Source organism: Elephantulus edwardii, unplaced genomic scaffold (genome assembly GCF_000299155.1).
Source record: "Elephantulus edwardii isolate Elephantulus edwardi_28Jun2011 unplaced genomic scaffold, EleEdw1.0 scaffold00012, whole genome shotgun sequence".
In the NCBI taxonomy this organism is placed as follows: Eukaryota; Metazoa; Chordata; class Mammalia; order Macroscelidea; family Macroscelididae; genus Elephantulus; species Elephantulus edwardii.
This window is the reverse complement of record NW_006399762.1, coordinates 31,156,874-31,166,120: the sequence shown is the minus strand read 5'-3', so window position 1 is coordinate 31,166,120 and position 9,247 is coordinate 31,156,874. Positions and strand designations below refer to the sequence as shown.

Sequence of the window (9,247 nt, the reverse complement as noted above, 5' to 3'; positions counted from 1 at the left end):
GCAAGAAAATACTACATGTTCAAAATTGGGAAGGATGTGTGTCAAGGATCCATCCTATCTCCATATCTTTTCAATCTATATACAGAACAGATTATCTGGGAGGCTAGACACTATGAGGATAAATGTGACATCAGTATTGGAGGTAGACTCATCAACAATCTGCGTTATGCAGATGACACAAACCTGCTTGTTGAAACCAAGAAAGACCTGAAGCACTTGCTACAGAAGGTCAAGGACTGTAGTCTTCAATAGGGATTGAATCTCAACATCAAGAAAACAAAGATTCTCACCACTGGGCCAATTTGGAGCATCATGATAGATAATGAAGAGATTGAGATTGTTGACAGCTTCAGTTTGTTTGGCTCTACAATTAATACTCTTGGTACCAGCAGCCAGGAAATTAAAAGACAAATTGCACTGGTAAAGTCTGCTGTCAGAGACCTCTCTAAAATACTGAAGAGCAACGATGTCAGCCTAGAGACTAAGGTGCACCTAATCCAGGCCATGGTCTTTGCAATTACTGGCTGTGCATCAGAGAGCTGGACTAGGTGTAACAGAAAGAGAGTTAACGCCTTTGAGCTGTGCTGCTGGAGAGGGGTACTGAATATAGTATGAACAGCTAGGAGAACAAACATGTTTGTCTTAGAGAGGGTGAAGGCAGGATGCTCCTTGGAAGGAAGGATTCTGAAGCTTTGTCTGACATACTTTGGAGATGTGGCAAGGAGGGGTCAGTCCTTGAAGGGCATCATTCTTGGGAGGGTGGAGGGACAGCACAGGAGAAGAAGACCCTCAATGAGATGGATTGATTCAGTGACTGGGGTAATGGATAGGTGTTTAAGAGACAATAAGATTGGCAAGGGATAGAGCAGGGTGTAGGGCTGTTGACATAGGGTTGCTATGAATCACAGGCGACTCAACAGCATATATCAACAACAACCACCACCACCACCTTTGAGTTAGAAGAGTAACTCTTTATCCACTATATTATCAGATCCCTATAATAGAAACTAGTGCATGACATTTAGAAGTCTTCAAGGAATATTTTTTTTAAAGTATTTTCTGAGAATAAAATGTTTCCAGAAAATCTGCAATCCATTTCAGGTGTCTTGTAACCATCAACCCTCTCTTATAACCCACTTTCACTATCTTAGTAGAACAAAGTAATAATAGGTTTTTCTATCTCTGTTCTCATTTTACTACACCTATGTTGTTGTACTCTTTGATTGAAGAAACAATTGCTTATTCATCTTCATCTCTCTATCATCTATTATCATCTCTCTATCATCCATTCTTAAGCCAGAATAGAAATTTTGTTACTGTATATTGTTGTCAATCTCGATAGCCTGTTAACATAGCTGGGTGTCAAGGATTGGATATAAGCACAGGTACATACAAACAGCAAAATCACAGTCAAAAGACTCTGAAAGTTGAGGGATTATATGATTATTGATTGTATACTGTTGCTTGTCGCTATGCTGAGTTGTGGCCTGTTGCCTAGTAAGCCCCATAAAAATGAGTTAAAATAAATAACTGAACTACCTAAGGATAGTTTACTTTTGGTCTGGAAGCTAGAAGTTCATATGTAATTTAAATTTAAATATAATACATCTATAAAAGCCAATGAAATTTTGTTAAAAATTTTAACTTCCCACTCAAAATCTTAGCTATAGGATACCAATGAATTAATACACAGCAAATAACAACAACAGTCACTGCAGGAGGGAACTCTGACGGCCCAGTGGTAAGAAACTGTGCTGAAATCCCAAAGTCTTGCAGTACAAATCCATCAATTGGTCTGTGGCAGAAAGATTGGCAATCTGAAGATCTGCTGGAGGGTCAGCGATGGATGGTCAATTCTTACTTGAAGGCACACAATAACAAAAACAACATTCATTCTATAAGTATTTGTTAAATATCTACTAGGTGACAGACACTGGTTGTTGAAGCTTGGGATACTTAATAAACAAGATATCCATTTCTGTGGTGCTTGCATTCAAGTGGGTAATAGGAGCAGAAAATAAATATGTAATAAGTAGATTAGCAAGTGTGTTAGAACTTTGCAAATGCTACCAGCACTGAAGGTGGGACATATTCAGTAATAAATAGACTAGTAAGGGTTAGCCATATTGAGGAAGGTGGTTGTTGTTGTTAGGGCTTTAATAATACTTTAAGGAGATAATGGCATTAGCCAAGTGAATATTGGGAAAAAGATGTATCACAATTTCTTCTTCTTCTTTTTTTTTTTTAGAAGTGTATTTCACTTAATATTGAAACAAAGTGGGAAACCATTCTGTTCATTATTCTCCTCAGGTAAGTCCTTTTTTTTATGTTGAAGTTTGAAGGTAATTAAATTCTGACATTTTCCCAAGCTACTGTAAGAACAGGATACTGAAGGCTATCACTACACAGCATACAGCAATACAAGGACTCTTCCGTTCACCAATTCTGGCACACTTCCAAAATATAGCCAACAATCCAGTTTTATTCCTGTCCAGGACACTGGGTGTCAAGGATTGGATATAAGCACAGGTACATATAAACAGCAAGATCACAGTCAAAAGACTCAGAAAGTTGAAAACGGCAGACATCTCCAATCTTACAGAGCACTTTCAGTGAGAGATGCCTTGGAACCCAGAAGGCGTGGTAAGTTTATTGAAATGCCAGAACTACTTGGTTTTGGCTCACACAATAAATTCTGTGAGTAAGGTTTGAGTCATTCTGTTACTTTGGTGTGACGTGAGAGACCAAGAACAGGAACAGAGAAAAGAGAAGAAACACAGTACTTGAGAATGGTGTGGGGGCGGAGAGGAGAGGAGAGGAAGATCTATTCTAATCTCAAACCAACAAGGGTTCTGGAAATCTTCTAAATATAATGAAGTAAACTATTCTTCTATTTCTTTAAATTTTTTTTCACCCTGTAGTTAAATATTTATATAAACCCGACTTTTAAAATTCCACAGATTATATGCAGAAAGAATTGCTCTTGAATGGTTATCAAGAAAGAGAAGAAAAGGAAATGGGTGTGAAAATTAGTAAATAGATTATAGACACATATTAAGATTTATGAAGGGAAAGGCAATAAACATTGAGGATTATATATATATATATATTTTTTTTTTCTGGGGCACTAAGGATATTACTGCCAATTTTAGACAGATCTTGGCTGAAAGCAGAGTACCAGAAGAATGTTTATTTGTATTTTATTGATTATGAAAAGGCATTTGACTGTGTGGATCACAACAAAATTATGGCTATCATGAAGAAGAATTATTAAGAATAATCCCAGAACACTGATTGTGCTCATATGAAACCTATACTTAGACCAGGAAGCAGTCATTAGAACAGAGTAAGGAAACACTGCATGGTTCCAAATTAAGAAAATGAGTCAGGAATATGTCCTTTCTCCATACCTTTTCAATCCATACCTGGAACAAATCATTCAGAAGACTGGACTCTATGAAGAAGGATGTGGCATCAAGACTGGAGGAAGATTGAGCAGCAATCTACATCATGCAGATGATACAACCTTGCTTGCTGAAACTGAGGACAACTTGAAGTGTTTAGTGCAAAAGGTCAAAGACTGCAGTCTTCAACATGAATTGCATATCGAGATCAAGAAAACAGTTGCCCATGGGAATGTAAAATGGTACAGCCACTATGGAAGGTAGTCTGGCACTTTCTCAAAAATTTGGAAATAAAAATACTAATGAGTTTGATGCAACTCAAGTGTCCATCAATAAATGCATCTAAAAAAGATGGTACATTCACACAGTGGAATATTACAGTATTGCAGTATTGAAAAACAATGAACTCGTAGAATATTACACAATATGAAGAAGCCTGGAGGACATTATATTGAGTTATCTCAGTTACAAAGGACAAATACTACATCCACTGCTATTATAAAACATGACAGACTTGGGGAGATTAGGGAGAGAATAGAGGAAAAAAAAAGTGGGCAGATAATGACACTGCAATAGGAGCAGATGCAGGGAAGAACTGTCTGAAAGGAATATATGATTAGGTATTATACATATGACAACAATCTGGAACAGGGTGCCTTGTGGGATGGTCTAGGGAAGGGGGAGAGGGAATGGGAAGAAAATGTATAACAATGAATAATAGATAGATAGATAGATAGATAGATAGATAGATAGATAGATAGATAGATAGATAGATGATAGATACATACATACATACATACATACATACATACATACATACATACATACCTAAATAAAAGCAATGATTCTCACCACTTGGTCAATTGGCAGCATCATGATAGACAGTGAAAACATTGAGATTGTTAACAGTTATGAGATTTGTCAGCAGTTTGCTTGGGTCCACAATGAACATTCTTGGCACCAGCAGTCAGGAACTCAAAAAACAAATTGCTTTAGGAAAGTCCACTGTCAGGGATCTCTCCAGAGTGCTAAAGAGCAAAAAATGTCATGCTCGAGATTAAGGAGTGCCTGATCCAAGCCATGGTCCTCTCGATTACTTGCTATGTATCTAAGAGCTCACGAATGACTAAATATGACAGAAGAAGAATTGATACCTTTGAGTTGTGGTTCTGGAGAAGAGTATTGAACATACCATCAACTACCAAAAGAACGAACGAGTTTATCCTGGAGAGAATGAAACCAAACTGATCCTTGGAGGCAAGGATTTTGAAGCTCCATCTCATATAGTTTGGCAATGTTGCCAAGAGGGACCAGTCCTTGGAGAAAGACATCATGCTTGGAAGAGTAGAGGATCAGTGCAGGAGAGGAAGACCCTGAATTAGATGGATTGACACAGTGACTGTGGCAATGGAGGCAGATGTGTCAGAGACAGTGAGATGGGCTCAAGTTAGGACAGGGATCAGAGCTATGTTCATGGGGTCTCAATGAGTCATAGTCAACTCAACGGCACATAACAGATTGTGTGTGTGTGTGTGTGTGTGTGTGTGTGTGTGTGTGTGTGTGTGACAGAAAAGATTAACAGACATGGATGGTTGAAAAGGACTACACCTATGACTAAACTGACCATACATGGATCTGGCAGATGATATTTTTATATTCATGTTAATATATGCTGCAAGAATACCCATGCATAAAAATATCAGGACCAACTGAGGGTAAAGCTTTGTAAGCTTCTTAACCACAACCAAACACCCAGAGGAAATGGTTCTTGGCCCTTGGGACCATAGTCTTGGGGAACATCAAAGGTAATTGACATAACATAGTCCACAAAGACAATATTCTACATCCTGCTTTGAAAAACATCAACCAAGGGGAGGGGGTAAGTCTGAGGAAAAAAATGGATAAATTATGTATACTGCATTGAAGCCGATGAGGGAGAGAACAGTTTAAAAGTAATATATTTTTTTTAAAGTAATGCATTTTAGGGCATTATGATTATCATAAGAGTTCAGAATGAGGGTTGCAGAGTGGAGAGTACTCTGGGTGAGGGTGGGAGGGTGCAGGGGGATTGTATACCAATGAATGATTTTTTTTCTTTTTCTTTTAAAAAAGAGCGAACTGGGGGTGGGGGGGGGTGGGCGGGGAGAAAAGTGCAACAATGAATGAATGGAAATCCACAATCTCTGTAAATGTTCATGGAAATGAATAATAATAATAAATTTTTTAAAAAAAGAAAAGCTTGTCATTTAAGGTACAACTCTTGTTCTCTCCCTGTCTGGAACAAAGAGAGATAAAAAGAAATGTGGTAGTAAAACAATTAGTTCAAAGGCCTAATGAACTATGAGAACCTCAACTTCCAACATACTGAGACAAGAACTAGATGGTACCTAGTACCTAGCTACTACTTACACTGAATATTCTCAAAGGGAGCAAGTAGAATAACCTAGACAGAGTGGGAGGAAGTATGAAACAAAATTTAGAAACGTTAAAAAAAAAACCAACATATCAGACTTCCTGGTCTGATGAATACTAGTGTAACCTCTGGTCATTCATCACCCTTTGGACCTGGAACAAAGCTCACACTCACGGCTCAATTTTCAACCACACAGTGTTATCGTGTGGTTATGGACTGTAGAGAATCGACTCACAGCTGACCCTCCAGCCGGTTTGTAGAGGCAGTAAATCACACAGGAGAGGATTGCCCATCTTTCTCTTGCGCTGCAGCTTGAGGATTCTAACTATGTGCCTTTGATTCACTGAAATCCTTACAACTAAGCCACCAGCGCTCCCTGATCACACAAAAGACAGTCTTAAAATATGATCAGTAACAGCAGCCAGGCCCTCAGTCCTTAAAATAACCAACATATAATTTCACAAGAGTAGCATTTGCTACTGGACCAATTGGCAGCATCAGGATGGATGGTGAAGAGATTGAGATTGTACACAGCTTTAGTTTGCTTGGCTCCATAGTCAACGGTCTTGGCACCAGCAGCCAGGAAATTAAAAGGCTCATTGCCATGGGAAAGTCTGCTGTTAGGGATCTCTCCAAAGTACTGAAGAGCAATGGTGTCTCTCTGGAGACTAAGGTGCATTTGATACAGGCCATGGTCTTCGCAATCACTTGTTATGCATCAGAGAGTTGGACAATGAATGACCAAGGAGGATAGAAGGAGAATTGATGCCTTTGAGCTGTGGTGCTGGAGAAGAGTATTGAGAATACCATGGACTGCTAGGAAAACAAACAGATTCATCCTGGAAAGGGTTAAACCAGGTGGCTCCTTGGAGGCAAGGATTCTAAGGCTCCATCTAACATACTTTGGACATGTTGTGAGGAGAGACTGGTCCTTAGAGAGGGACACCATGCTTGGGAGAGCGGAGGGACGGCGCAGGAGAGGAAGGTCCTCTATGAGTGACTGGGATAATTGGGATGGGAGTGTTGGAGACAGTGCGATTGGCACAGGACAGAGCGGAGTTTAGGGCTGTTGTACATAGGGTTGCTATGAGTCGCAGGCGACTCGACGGCACATAACAACAACAACAGCATTTGCTCAAAGATAAATCCCAGAAAGTAAGAAAGGTTAGGATAAAACGATTCATGGAACTGAGAACTACAGGGAGGAAGTTGGAAAAGTGTAATTATATTGTAGGTGTTTATAAAGTGTTCAGAAACAAAATGTGTATGAATGGTTGAATAAAAACAAATTTTCTTTGAAAACTTTCATTTTAAAAAATCTGTAGTTTCTTGTTTGCCACTGAAAACTTTTTCACCTAGCTCTTGTAGTTCATTCTGTATTCCAAGTTTAACCACAGGAAAGAAGTAGCAAATGTAATTTCTGACCCAACAGAGAGTTTAGGGGTTTTCATTAATTTGTCTTAATCCTAACACTGTGTTCATTTTACTACATTAAATTCTCTGGTCCCTGGAGTTTTTTCAAAGAAAACTAATCAAACACAGTTGAATGTATTTATTTGAAAATCTCTATTAAGTTATAATCGCAAGTGATTGGAAGATTTATGCACTGACTAAATGTCAGAGATATAAGAATAAGGAAGATGTGTTTCTGCCAATAATGAGAAGCAGTCCTTCACAACCTCTCGAGGCTTTACAATACCACAGACTAAATCATACAATACAGAAGTTAAAATGAAACAATAAAATGTTTGTAAACGTATAGCAATAATTTAGTCAAAAACAACAAACCTCAGAAAATGTATCTTCTTACTGATGATTCCTTTACAACAGTTATTATCTTGCCCATAAAGCTGTTGAACACTAGTAACAGGTTGTCACTTCTCTAAGTTCATATTAACAAATATGTGTCACTGAGTGGCCCAAACATTCACAACTACCATAGCAACGTTATACTACTTATAGAGAGAAAAGAAGAGGGACACTTGACAAAGGTCGATAAAGAAGAGGTGGAAACAGTGAAGTGAGCTGTAACTCAAGGCTGTGAGGAAAGGCAAATACACACAGTATAGTTGAAGATCACCTTTTGGAGTGATTCATGTGAAGGCAGTGGGATTTCTGCTGTTGACTCTGTCAAGGGCTGCCCTTTTGGTGCTGAGGGTCTCTTACATAGTTCAGTTGCTAGAGAAAGAAAAGTTTTTTTCAACTTACAAGCCTTCAGTAACAGTTTTCTTACGACTCAAACAACATGTAAACCACACATACATGGTGTTTGGTAGTATTCTTCCCCCAGTAAGTAATTATTGTGATCTCTCTTTTACAAAGGGGTTGCCCTTCTGCAGAGGGAACTGCAGATAGCTCAACAAAAGAGTAGTAAATTTACCACTCACAGGCTGCTTGCTTTGTTTTATTCCTTTACTAGGCTCATCATTCTAAAAGGAATGTATGCTGCCTTTGTTTTATTACTGAATTTACTTCCTTTTCCAAATGAGATATTCCTAGCATTTAAGGTTTTGTTTTTCCATTCTCACCACAACTAATTCCTCTGCAATCTTTTCACCTTTCAATAAAACCTCTTTCTAAATGCTGAATTCCGTATCCCCATTTAGGGCCCAGAGAAACTCTGGTGGTGCACTGTGAAAGCACACAGTTTTTAACTGAATCCATGGAGGGAAAACAAATTTCATTCTGCATCCATAAAAATTTACAACTTTGAAAACCTTATAGGGCATTTCTACTCTGTTCTATAATGACCTTTGAATTGGAATTGACTCAGTAGCAGTGGATTTATTTACTTTCTTATTTTAGGCCTATGAAGAATGTTGAATCTTCAGCTTTTGTATATCTTCAAAGGAAAGGTAAGATGGAACAGAAAAGTAGTCAACTGACAGGCCCATTGTTGGAGCTCAATGCTGGGACTTCCCCTTTTGTGTAAGCTGAGTCACATTTTTCCTGTTGTCAACTTAAAGTTTGTCAGTTGGTGTATGATAGGGCTATCTTGCTGATATATAAACCCAGGCAGACAGATCTCCTTGTGTTTGTTTGCCTTACCTTGGACCCTTACCAATTAAAAGCTGTCTACTGCCACAAGGAGATAAGACAGTTTATTAAGGTTCAGAAATTATACTAAATAAACTTATTTCTAACTTTTTAAAAATTCTTTTAAAAATGCTATCAGGGTTCCTGACTTAGGCAATCTTGCTGATTTTGACAGAGGTCTTTTAAGCTGTATATGTGTATTTTATTCTTGATATTTGTTCAGTTGGCAGGCTTTAAAACCACACATATCTTTGATTGGCTGGCAAATTGTGAAAACAGGAAGTGAAAGAATGGAATCAACTGTGAAAAAGCCTTAACAAATGAAGTATTCTGCTTACTTAAATGCCAAGATAGAATGCAGTTACAAAAAAACAAACAAAATGATATTATCAGT

At 38.2% G+C, this 9,247-nt stretch overlaps 1 pseudogene; it reads right to left on the bottom strand.

The window, feature by feature from the left end:
* Window positions 1–2,369: 2,369 nt before the first annotated feature.
* Window positions 2,370–2,588, bottom strand: LOC102849952 (annotated as a pseudogene).
* Between the last annotated feature and the right edge of the window lie 6,659 nt (window positions 2,589–9,247).